This window comes from Cherax quadricarinatus, chromosome 8 (genome assembly GCF_038502225.1).
Source record: "Cherax quadricarinatus isolate ZL_2023a chromosome 8, ASM3850222v1, whole genome shotgun sequence".
In the NCBI taxonomy this organism is placed as follows: domain Eukaryota; kingdom Metazoa; phylum Arthropoda; class Malacostraca; order Decapoda; family Parastacidae; genus Cherax; species Cherax quadricarinatus.
In genome coordinates, this window is record NC_091299.1 from 61,977,772 (window position 1) to 61,991,560 (window position 13,789).

Genomic DNA, 13,789 nt, shown 5'->3' on the forward strand with positions numbered 1-13,789 from the left:
ACACCCTCACTGATAACATGACTAACTCTGACTACCACCACTAGATGGCACTACTACACCACCACTCTTACCACTAGAGTGCTAGTGGTATTATTTTACCACTAGTACCCTACATGAAGGGCAGATTATTTTAACACTCAGGGAAGTGCTAAAACCGTACGGACTATAATAATAACAAATTGTCCTATAGGTCATACTCACTTTTATCATATACAGTATTATAGGAATAGACCTATTTAGGGTTGTTTCTGTTGGCTTTTGGGTCAGTGTTAAATTCATGGGAAATTTAAGCCAGTAGGGATAGGTCTATTTAGGGGTGTTCCTGGTAACCTATGGGTCAGCATTATGGGGAGAGTTAAGCCAGTAGGAATAGGCCTAGTTAGGGGTGTTCGTGCTAGCTTCTATTTGCAAAGGGAACTACCGTTCCCTTTGCAAATAGAAGCATGAACCTAAAAGTTCCCAATCACGTCAGGTGGATTCTCTTGCCTGAGCCCCAGCAGAGCAGGACACCTACACTCTCACCTGAATTTAAATTAGACACATGTGCAACTCTTGGGTATCTTTATAGAGGAAACGTTTCGCCACACAGTGGCTTCATCAGTCCATACAAAGGATAAACTTGAAGAACAGGGGGAGAATGAAGTAATCAGTCCCTCAGCCTTGAGTCGATGTGGTCAGTCCATCAAACTTGAATAGAATACGGCAAAGGAATACGCTCCTTTGCCGTATTCTATTCAAGATTGATGGACTGACCACATCGACTCAAGGCTGAGGGACTGATTACTTCATTCTCCTCCTGTTCTTCAAGTTTATCCTTTGTATGGACTCAGTGGTCCGAGTACTCAGTGGTCAGTCGTCACGTGAGGTCACAGACCCTGAGCTGCTTTGGGGATTAGTGTGGACGGTTACAAAGCATGGCTTGCTTCTGCAGTGTTTTAAAAATTGAGGTTGGAGAGTTGAAGGAGGAGGTCTTGCTTCTCCAGGAGGAGATTAGGAGGCTGAAGGTCCACCTCAATGGGTCTGGGAGAGAGTGTGAGGTGGCTGGAGTTGTGGGGAATGAGGCTTCTAGCAGTGAGGTGCAGTCTGTCTCTCGCTGTGAGGAGGCTGTAGCTGGGGAGGTAGCAACGGCTACCAGCAGTGAGGTGCAGTCCAGCACCTGCTACAAGTGGCGAGTGGTTCACAGTAATGGAAGGCGCATCAGAGTAAGGAAAGTTAAGAGTGAAGATCTGAAGGTAGGAAATCGCTTCTCTGTTCTTCAGGATGAATGTACTTCAGTGGCCAGTGAAGGTAAGGGTACTACTGCCCCTGCTAATGGAGGTAAGCGCATTCTTGTGGTTGGTGACTCTCAGGTAAGATATATTGACCGTGCTTTTTGTAATAGGAATAAGAAGATGAGAGACAGAGTGTGCTTCCCTGGAGCTGGTGTTGGGGACATTGTCAACAGGCTGGATAATATCACGTCAGGTAATGGGAACAAGCCCATTATCTGTCTCAGTGCTGGTGGAAATGATATTGGGAAGGGTAGGAGAGAAGAGCTGCTAGATAAGTACAGGTCAGCTATAGATTTCATTAAGTCTAAGGGAGGGATCCCAATCATATGTAGCATCTTGCCTAGAAGGGGAGTAGGAAATGAATGGTTGTCTAGGGCAATTGGTGTAAATTGCTGGCTAGACAGATACTGCAAGGAACTTGCAATCCCATTCATTGACAACTGGAACAACTTTTATGGCAAACATGATATGTATGCAAGGGATGGGGTACATCTCTCTGGGGCTGGGGTGGTAGCACTTGCAGACTCGATTGAGAAGGCCATTGGTGAAATGCCTATGATTTTAAACTGATGGAAAATAGAGGTATGGGTGTGTGTGGGAAACAAGCAGGTTGCAACACTTGGGTTGGAAACAGTAAATGTATAAAAGGCATTCAGCATGAAGTTATAAATAAAGACAATAGATCAGGTCAGCAAACAAAGGGGGACAGCAGAGGGCAGCAAGGGACTAGCTCCCTTAAGGTTTACTATACTAATAGCAGGAGTGTAAGAAATAAGATAGATGAGCTAAGATTAATTGCAAGTGCAGGAAACATAGATATTATTGCTATAACAGAGACCTGGCTTAATCTGAAAGATAGAGAGATGCCCTCTGAATGTCACATACAAGGCTATAAATTATTCCACACTGACAGGGTCAACAGGAAAGGTGGTGGAGTAGCGATGTATGTCAGAGACAATTTAAATTGTTGTGTTAGACAAGATATTAAATTAGAAGCGTCAGCCACTGAATCTGTTTGGTTACAGCTTCTCGAGGGCCGAGAAAAACTAATTTTGGGTGTGATTTACAGGGCCCCAAATCTTGATAGGGAGTGCAGTAAACTTCTATGGGACGAAATTCGTAAGGCATCTACATACGAAAATGTTGTGCTAATGGGAGATTTCAACTATAGACAGATTGACTGGAGCAATTTGACAGGAAATTTAGAGTCAGGTGACTTTCTTGATACGATCCAGGATTGTTTTTTAAAACAGTTTGTGACAGAGCCAACTAGGGGAAATAACCTCCTTGACTTGGTTCTTGCCAGTAGGGAAACACTAATTAATAATCTTGAGGTTAATGATGAGCTTGGGGAAAGTGATCACAAATCACTCAGTTTTAATATATCATGGAATTCCCCTAATAATGACAATCAAGTCTCCGTCCCTGACTTTCGCTTGGCTGATTTCATAGGACTGAAAAATTACTTAGGTGGGCTGAACTGGAATGACCTGACTAAGGGTCAGGTAGGTGGTGATGGTTGCCGATATGATGCTTTCCAGGGCATAGTTCTAGCTGCTCAGTCAAATTATGTTCCAAATAGGGAAATCAGATCAAACAAAAATGATCCTAAATGGATGAACAATAGATTAAAATATCTGATTGGTCAAAAGAGAGGCATATATAGGCAAATCAAAAGAGGAGAGGGGCAATTGAGAAATCGATATATTCAGTTAAAGAGAGAAATAAAAAAGGGAATTAGAAAAGCAAAAAGAGATTATGAGGTTAAAGTTGCAAGAGAATCGAAGACTAACCCAAAAGGATTCTTTCAGGTATACAGAAGTAAGATCAGGGACAAGATAGGCCCACTCAAAAGTTCCTCGGGTCAGCTCACTGACAGTGATAAGGAAATGTGTAGAATTTTTAACACATACTTCCTCTCAGTTTTTACACAGGAGGATACCAGCGATATTCCAGTAATGATAAATTATGTAGAACAGGACGATAATAAACTGTGCACTATTAGGGTCACAAGTGACATGGTCCTTAGGCAAATAGATAAATTAAAACCTAACAAATCCCCAGGCCCTGATGAACTGTATGCAAGGGTTCTAAAGGAATGTAAAGAGGAGCTTAGCACACCTTTGGCTAATCTTTTCAACATATCACTACAAACTGGCATGGTGCCAGATAAGTGGAAAATGGCAAATGTGATACCTATTTTCAAAACAGGTGACAGGTCCTTAGCTTCGAACTATAGACCAATAAGCCTAACCTCCATAGTGGGAAAATTTATGGAATCAATAATTGCCGAGGCAGTTCGTAGCCACCTTGAAAAGCATAAATTAATCAACGAATCTCAGCATGGTTTTACAAAGGGGCGTTCCTGCCTTACGAATTTATTAACTTTTTTCACTAAGGTATTTGAGGAGGTAGATCATGGTAATGAATATGATATTGTGTATATGGACTTCAGTAAGGCTTTTGACAGGGTCCCACATCAGAGACTATTGAGGAAAATTAAAGCACATGGAATAGGAGGAGAAATTTTTTCCTGGATAGAGGCATGGTTGACAAATAGGCAGCAGAGAGTTTGCATAAATGGGGAGAAATCAGAGTGGGGAAGCGTCACGAGCGGTGTTCCACAGGGGTCAGTGTTGGGCCCCCTGCTGTTCACAATCTACATAAACGACATAGATGAGGGCATAAAGAGCGACATCGGCAAGTTTGCCGATGACACCAAAATAGGCCGTCGAATTCATTCTGACGAGGACATTCGAGCACTCCAGGAAGATTTGAATAGACTGATGCAGTGGTCGGAGAAGTGGCAGATGCAGTTTAATATAGACAAATGCAAAGTTCTAAATGTTGGACAGGACAATAACCATGCCACATATAAACTAAATAATGTAGATCTTAATATTACGGATTGCGAAAAAGATTTAGGAGTTCTGGTTAGCAGTAATCTGAAACCAAGACAACAGTGCATAAGTGTTCGCAATAAAGCTAATAGAATCCTTGGCTTCATATCAAGAAGCATAAATAATAGGAGTCCTCAGGTTGTTCTTCAACTCTATACATCCTTGGTTAGGCCTCATTTAGATTATGCTGCACAGTTTTGGTCACCGTATTACAGAATGGATATAAATTCTCTGGAAAATGTACAAAGGAGGATGACAAAGTTGATCCCATGTATCAGAAACCTTCCCTATGAGGATAGACTAAGGGCCCTGAAACTGCACTCTCTAGAAAGACGTAGAATTAGGGGGGATATGATTGAGGTGTATAAATGGAAGACAGGAATAAATAAAGGGGATGTAAATAGTGTGCTGAAAATATCTAGCCTAGACAGGACTCGCAGCAATGGTTTTAAGTTGGAAAAATTCAGATTCAGGAAGGATATAGGAAAGTACTGGTTTGGTAATAGAGTTGTGGATGAGTGGAACAAACTCCCAAATACCGTTATAGAGGCCAGAACGTTGTGTAGCTTTAAAAATAGGTTGGATAAATACATGAGTAGATGTGGGTGGGTGTGAGTTAGACCTGATAGCTTGTGCTACCAGGTCGGTTGCCGTGTTCCTCCCTTAAGTCAATGTGACCTGACCTGACTAGGTTGGGTGCATTGGCTTAAGCCGGTAGGAGACTTGGACCTGCCTTGCATGGGCCAGTAGGCCTTCTGCAGTGTTCCTTCGTTCTTATGTTCTTATGTTCTTATGAAGCCACTGTGTGGCGAAACGTTTCCTCAATAAAGATACCCAAGAGTCGCATATGTATCTAATTTAACAACTTGTCAGTTCTTTGAACCATTCCTCTACACCTGAATTTAGTAACCGGCTTCCCACTAAAACCGTAAAATTTCCGTAGAACACAAGAAGGTAACCGATAAATGGTGTCCCCGTAATAATAATAATAATAATAATATCTTTAATTACTACAAGTACATGTACAAGGTAAACAGACCATAGCTGACATCAATGACATACGATTATATAGAAAGCAGCTTGTTATGCTGAGCATTTCCTGCAAATTAGGTCAATTTTGTCCCAGGATGCGACCCACACCAGTCCACTAACACCCAGGTACCCAGTTTACTGATGGGTGAACATAGACAACCTACCTGGACCTACCTACCTACCGGTGTAAAGAAACACCTCCAATGTTTCTACCCTGGCTGGGAATCGAACCCAGACCCTCGCCGTGTGAAGCGAGAGCTTTAGGGGGCTGTAGGGCAATTTGCCGCGCGCGCTCACCGAAAAATCGAAAAAATATGGATATTGAGTTATATATACTGAAAAAAAGCTCAACTCTTTGGCAACACAATGGTACCAGAATGAATGTTCTACGACGTTTCTACAAGAAATTATAGTCATTTATATCAGGTATGGTGACGGCGATGTTGGTACCGAGTCTGCTCACGGCCTATATATTTTTTGGAGTTATTTTCTTGTTTTTTATCGCCTTTTCTTGCATTATTCTTTCTAATATAATAACTGACTATTTGGCATCATAAAACAGTAGGCGGGACTTATCCCGAGACTTAGTGACTGCCGGGAACCAGATGGGAACGCTCAGCAGTGTGCCACCGCTCGAGGTGCCAGCCAGGAATCGCCAATTATTACGCTTATATCAGCTTATATATCAACTCTACGGCTTATTTATCTATCAGAATTGATCTAATATGATATAATAAACACTCTAAATAACATACAAACATGTTATATACTCTAGGCTGAATAAAATAGGCCATAATATGACGAAAGATTATCGGGAATATTTCGATAAATATTGAGTCATGTCCCATTCTTTAGTCTCTGAGTAAGAGAAAACGGTGTTTAGAGGATAACTGCACTAGAACATCAGTTTACTAAGAAATACACCCAAACAAACGCGATTTTCGCGAAAAAATTTTTTTTTTTTTTTTTTGAGACGGGGGCCGGCCGGCATTCCCGGCCGATATCTCGGAAGTAACTTATTCACCTAGGGCAACAAATAATTCCTTTATTACTTAATTAAATGGAATAATATTCACAGACATTGTAGAATAATGATTTCTCTTATTTTGACCGTTGAGTTTTTGAAAATATTCCAAATACTTTGGGAGTTATGTGGGAGTAAAGGGCAGATTTTTTTTGCAATATTCCAGAACTAACAAACTTTATTTTTTGTGAAATAACGGTAAGGTATTTAGAGGAAATCAATCGGTCAAAATAAGTATTAGCATTGTACTCTCGGCACCAAGTGTCCAAACCACCTTACGTAGTCCCATATAAGAATGAAGTATTGCCCCAAGGGCAATTTCAGTAAATCAGTCTTTTCTCAGTTGTTGTTTGAGGTATATTTTTGATAAATATTTTCAAGAAAGAGTGAGAACACTTTGTCTTGTGTACCAAAACTGAACAAAATCGGACGGTAAATAAACGAGTTAGGGCAACTTACCCTACAGCCCCCTTTAGCCACCAGGCCAGGCCTAGGTGGTTCCCACGACTGAACACGGTAGAACAAGACGCCCAGCCTCCATATACGTCAATAACCGGCGTCCCAGACCAACTATGGAAATTCACAAAGCGGAAAAATAGTGAGGTGTTCCAGTTCATTGTAGCGACTCCGACTTTGATCTATTTTTTTCGCCTCCATATTTTACGTTTTATGTATTCTCTTCCGAGCCACAGGCAGGTTAGTCATTGCGTAAATGCTAATGTCCACACACTACACTTCTCCTTTTCCCGGGTATATTCTATAGACCATACCACGGGCGGGGTTAGAACCCACGATTGCGGGTTCTAACTCGGCCCGTGGTATGGTTAGTTAGCAATCGTGTCATTACGATTTCGTGAGTTATATTCTACAGGCTAGAAAAAAGCATATTGCACTCTCGAAACATCGTCTCGATAAGCAGTATTCCTGCAACTGCAATTTATGTCAATTATGTTCATACTCCCAGGAGCCTCCTCATACCACAGATGTCCTGTCTTCCCCGCTCATCCTATTGGGATCTTACCCGAACTTTTTCGTTCGTTCGCCTTTGCTCCAGATTCTCCTCCACCACGATGCTGTGAACACCAACTCCAAGGCTGAGGGACTGAATTACCTCATCTTTTGTATATAGTTCTACTGTCTTCTAATTATGTCCTAGAATCTGTATTGATAAAGCCACTGGATGGCTTTATCAATACAGATATCCAGATGTTGCACATATGTCTAAACTTGCAAGATATCTTATTAATGAAAATAAGATACCAGATATACTAAGCAAATTTCCTAAATTTGCATGTAACAGATAAGTGAACTTTAGATATGTAGATAAATAAAAACCCATATATACACCTGTTAACCCCTTTTGTGTATCCATATGCTCTTACGCTACCATCCACAGGATGGATATGAGGGCACAATAAACTAGCCACTTTGGTGACAAAATCTAAATCTGCTCACAGGATGAGCTGCGGGTGTATGATAAATTAGCCGCTCAGATAGTACTACTTAACTGTACAGCAGAGTACAATGATGGCAGTCATCCAGGGAAGAGACTGATATGCCCAGCAGGCAAAATATGATAATGACAATTATGTTTTTAAGGTCAGTCTCACAAATATATATTAGACAGTCCCTCGATGACATGCTGACTTTCTTGGGTTATACAGGGTGGCTAACCCTCCAGGGTTAAAAATCCGAACGAAATGTCATCTGTCCTTGGCGTCTTGCGACTGTGGGAGCTTTACCGATCATTGTAGCGTCTTGCGACTAGGGAAGCTTTATTCATCATTGTAGCGACTTGCGACAAGGGGAAGTTTTCCAATCATTGTTAAGTGCCTACGCCAGTGTTCAAGGTATCATAGTTCTACATTTAAACCATTTTCTTTCACGTGATCAATCACGTGTGAAAGAAAATGGCATAGATGGAAAACTACAGCAAAGATTATCAGACAGCAGAAGAGGAAGAAGGAAATGAAGGAAAAGTTGAAAAAGAAAAATTTACAAGGATTATTACAATGTTACGTAGTTTTTGGATGATTAACACTACATTATACACTAACACGTGTGTAAATTACCTAGGATAACCCAAAAAAAGGGTCAGATTGATTGATTTCCATCCCCCTTTTATTAGGGCCTCCCCAGGATGCGACCCATAACCTAGCGTCTAGGTTTCTATCGACTTCCCAAGTAGAAGGGGCACCAGGTGTTACGAGACTCTCCCACACTTCCTCCAGGGTTCAACACTGGCTCTTTCGATTCAAAGTCAACCACGCTTCCACAATAATAAACTATAAATTGTTTATCATCCTTTGTCTTAGACAAAAACTTAGCCCAGGGAAGGGCTAGCCACCGAGGATAACCCAAGAAAGTCAGTGTGTTATCGGCGACTGTTGTATTTCCACTGGGGTCCTTTAGCGTCTTAATATATTAAGTGTGGTTGGGGGTGGCCAGCAGGGCTACCATATTTACCCACACCCGACTTCTTACAATAAATACTACTCACCTTTTGCCCAACATTAAGACTACAAATAGTTTGAGGTGAATAATGTGTGCTCTCTGTATTTTACTTTTAATTGATTTTTAATGCCTAGTTCTGTTGCTAACTTAATATATGTTAGTGTAAACTTGTTATCTGGCATTTATATGCCAGGTAGGTAGTAGGTTGGTAGACAGCAGCCGCCCAGGGAGGTACTACCGTCCTTCCAAATGAGTGTAAAACATAAACCTGTAATTGTTTTTCATGATGGTAGGATTGCTGGTGTCTTTCTAAACATGCAAGGTTGCAGGTACGTCTTGCTACTTCCACTTACACTTAGGTCACACTACACATGCATGTACACGTATATGTATACTAACCCCTCTGGGTTTTCTTCTATTTTCTTCCTAGTTCTTGTTCTTGTTTATTTCTGCTTATCTCCATGGGGAAGTGGAACAGAATTCTTCCTCCGTAAGCTATGTGTGTCGTAAGTGGTGACTAAATGCCGGGAGCAATGGGCTAGTAACCCCTTCTGTTTAAGTTACTAAAAACAAGGAAAAGAAAAACTTTATAAAATTGGAATGTTTGAATGTGCGTGGATGTAGTGCAGATGATAAGAAAGAGATGATTGCCAATGTTATGAATGAAAAGAAGTTGGATGTCCTCACCCAATGTAAAACAAAGCTGAAGGGGGTTGGAGAGTATCAGTGGGGAGAAATAAATGGGATTAAGTCAGAAGTATCTGAGAGAGTTAGACCTAAGGAAGGGAGGTAGCAATAATGTTGAAGGATCAGTTATGGAGACAGGAGAGGAAATATAAATGTATAAATTCAAGGAGTATGTGGATTAAAATAAGGGTCGGATGTGAAAAGTGGGTCATAATGCGTGTGTATGCACTTGGAGAAGAGAGGAGTGTAGAGGAGAGAGAGATTTTGGGAGATGTTAAGCGAGTGTGTAGGGGACCTAAATGCTAAAATAGGAGAAGCGTTTAGAGAGGGTGTGGGAGGTAACCTTGGGGTGCCAGGTGTAAATGATAATAGGGAGCATTTGATTGAACTCTGTAGAGAAAGGGGTTTGGTTATAGGCAATACATATTTTAAGAAAAACAGGATAAATAAGTATACAAGATATGATGTAGAGCAAAATGACAGTAGTTTGTTGGACTACATATTGGTAGATAAAAGACTGTTGGGTAGACTTCAGGATGTACATGTTTATAGAGGGGCCACAGACATATCAGATCACTTTTTAGTTGTAGCTACACTGAGAGTAAAAGGTAGATAGGATACAAGGAGAATGGAAACAGCCAGTAACAGAGAAATGAAGATTTATAAACTAAAGGAGGAGGCAGTTAGGGTAAGATATAAACAACTCTTGGAGGACAGATGGACTAGTGAGAGTATAGGCAATGGGGTAGGAAATGTATGGAGTAAGTTTAAGAATATAGCATTAGTATGTTTGTGGTTACAGGAAACTGGGTGTGGGAGGGAAGAAGAGCGATTAGTGGAATGATGTAAAGAGAGTAGTAAGAGAGAAAAAGTTAGTATATGATTAGTTATTACAAAGTAGAAGTGATGCAAAGAGGGAGGAGTATATGGAAAGAAGCAATGTAAAAAGAAAGCAAATGAGAGGGTGGGTGAGATGATATCAACAAATTTTTTTGAAAATAAGAAAAAGTTTTGGAGTGAGATTAATAAGATGAGAAAGCCTAGGGAAAGAATGGATTTGTTAGCTAAAAATAGGAGAGGAGAGTTATTAAATGGAGAGTTAGAGGTATCAGGAAGATGGGGAAGTATTTAGAGAAATTGCTAAATGCTGATGAAGATATGGAAGCTGTGATTTCAAGTATAAGGAAGAAGGAATAACATCTTGTAGAAGTGAACAATGAACAATAGATTATGGATGAACAATAGATTAAAACATCTCATTGGTCAAAAGAGAGGCATATATAGGTGTATCAAAAGAGGGGATGGGCAGTTAAGAAATCAATATATTCAATTAAAGAGAGAAATAAAGAAAGGAATAAGAAAAGCAAAAAGGGATTATGAGGCTAAGGTCGCAAGGAATTCAAAGACTAACCCAAAAGGGTTCTTTCAGGTATACAGAAGTAAGATTAGGGACAAGATTGGCCCACTTAACCCTTTGACTGTCGCGGCCGTATATATACGTCTTACGAGGTACCGTGTTTGACATATATATACTCATAAATTCAAGTTAGAGTATGTAGGAAAGAGGGAAATTTTTTCCCAGTAAAAGTAGGCCTTAGACAAGGATGTGTGATGTCACCGTGGTTGTTTAATATATTTATAGATGGGGTTGTAAGAGAAGTAAATGCGAGGGTCTTGGCAAGAGGCGTGGAGTTAAAAGATAAAGAATCACACACAAAGTGGGAGTTGTCACAGCTGCTCTTTGCTGATGACACTGTGCTCTTGGGAGATTCTGAAGAGAAGTTGCAGAGATTGGTGGATGAATTTGGTAGGGTGTGCAAAAGAAGAAAATTAAAGGTGAATACAGGAAAGAGTAAGGTTATGAGGATAACAAAAAGATTAGGTGATGAAAGATTGAATATCAGATTGGAGGGAGAGAGTATGGAGGAGGTGAACGTATTCAGATATTTGGGAGTGGACGTGTCAGCGGATGGGTCTATGAAAGATGAGGTGAATCGTAGAATTGATGAGGGAAAAAGAGTGAGTGGTGCACTTAGGAGTCTGTGGAGACAAAGAACTTTGTCCTTGGAGGCAAAGAGGGGAATGTATGAGAGTATAGTTTTACCAACGCTCTTATATGGGTGTGAAGCGTGGGTGATGAATGTTGCAGCGAGGAGAAGGCTGGAGGCAGTGGAGATGTCATGTCTGAGGGCAATGTGTGGTGTGAATATAATGCAGAGAATTCGTAGTTTGGAAGTTAGGAGGAGGTGCGGGATTACCAAAACTGTTGTCCAGAGGGCTGAGGAAGGGTTGTTGAGGTGGTTTGGACATGTAGAGAGAATGGAGCGAAACAGAATGACTTCAAGAGTGTATCAGTCTGTAGTGGAAGGAAGGCGGGGTAGGGGTCAGCCTAGGAAAGGTTGGAGGGAGGGGGTAAAGGAGGTTTTGTGTGCGAGGGGCTTGGACTTCCAGCAGGCATGCGTGAGCGTGTTTGATAGGAGTGAATGGAGACAAATGGTTTTTAATACTTGACGTGCTGTTGGAGTGTGAGCAAAGTAACATTTATGAAGGGATTCAGGGAAACCGGCAGGCCGGACTTGAGTCCTGGAGATGGGAAGTACAGTGCCTGCACTCTGAAGGAGGGGTGTTAATGTTGCAGTTTAAAAACTGTAGTGTAAAGCACCCTTCTGGCAAGACAGTGATGGAGTGAATGATGGTGAAAGTTTTTCTTTTTCGGGCCACCCTGCCTTGGTGGGAATCGGCCAGTGTGATAATAAAAAAAAAAAAAATTCTAGCGGCTTCAAATCAAGCAGAAGAAAGCTGGTAGGCCCACATGTGAGAGAATGGGTCTGTGTGGTCAGTGTGCACCATATAAAAAAAATCCTGAAGCACGCAGTGCATAATGAGAAAAAAAAACTGACCGTTTTTTTTAATTAAAATGCCGACTTTGTGGTCTATTTTCGTATAGTATTTATGGCTGTATTCTCGTTTTCTTGGTCTCATTTGATAGAATGGAAAATATATTATAGAAATAGAGGTGATTTTGATTGATTTTACTATAAAAAGAACCTAGAAATGGAGCTCAAAGTAGGGGAAATGCTTGATTTTTGCCAATGTTCAAAAGTAAACAAATGATGCCATTGTCCAATAAATGTCCAACTAGCCATTCTAATATGCAGTCATGAATGGGTTGATGTTATTTATACAATTATTACAGTATTGCAGTAGTCTGCATAATAGTAAGTCTTCTATTTTTTGTTTGAATAAAAATTCAAAATAGAAAGCAAGAGTAATATCAGAGGGGCCTGGAGACATGACTGATGAGCAAAGAAAATGTTATTTTAGAGCCAGAAATGTCTGCATTGTTCATTCTGGACCTTATTTTGAAATTGTCATATTTTTTAGTTTTTGCAAAATTGGCCAAATTGCAAATTTCTGACCACATTATTAGGTAGTTGAAATCAGTAAATGGGCAGTTTCTTGTACTCAATCGATAGAAAAAATGGAGTTCTAAAGAAATAGCTATGAGTTTGGGCGACTGGAACAATGGAATTAGCCGCAAATAGGGCTCAAAGTGGGCGAAATCGCCGATTTGTAAACAGCGCCGAGGTCGCTAACTTCGCGAGAGCATAATTCCGTCAGTTTTCCATCAAATTTCGTTTTTTTGGTGTCATTACAATCGGGAAAAGTTTCTCTATCATTTCATAAGAAAAAATATTTTTTTTTTTTTTTAAATTTTGCAACACCAGGAGACACCTCAGGATTGGGGGTTGCGACAGTCAAAGGGTTAAGAGTAACTCTGGTCAGATCACTGACAGTGATAAGGATATGTGTGAAATTCTAAATACCTACTTCTCTCAGTTTTCACCCAGGAAAATACTAGCGATATTCCTGAAATAATAGATTATGTAGAAAAGGATGATAATAAACTAAGTACAATTGCAGTAACTAGTGACATGGTCCTCAGACAAATAGAGAAACTAAAACTTAACAAATCCCCAGGTCCTGATGAACTGTTTGCAAGGGTGTTAAAGGAATGTAAAGAGGAACTAAGCATACCTTTGGCTAATCTTTTTAACATATCACTACAAACTGGCATAGTGCCTGATAAGTGGAAAATGGCAAATGTAATACCTATTTACAAGGCAGGTGACAGGTCCTTGGCTTTGAACTATAGACCAATAAGCCTTACCTCCATAGTGGGAAAATTTATGGAATCAATAATTGCCGAAGTAATTCGTAGCCATCTTGACAGGCACAGAATGATTAATAAATCTCAACACGGTTTTACAAAGGGGCGTTCCTGTCTTACGAATTTACTAACTTTTTTCACTAAGGTGTTTGAGGAGGTAGATCTTGGTAATGAATATGATAGTGTGTATATGGACTTCACTAAGGCTTTCGATAGAGTTCCACACCAGAGGCTATTGAGGAAACTTAAG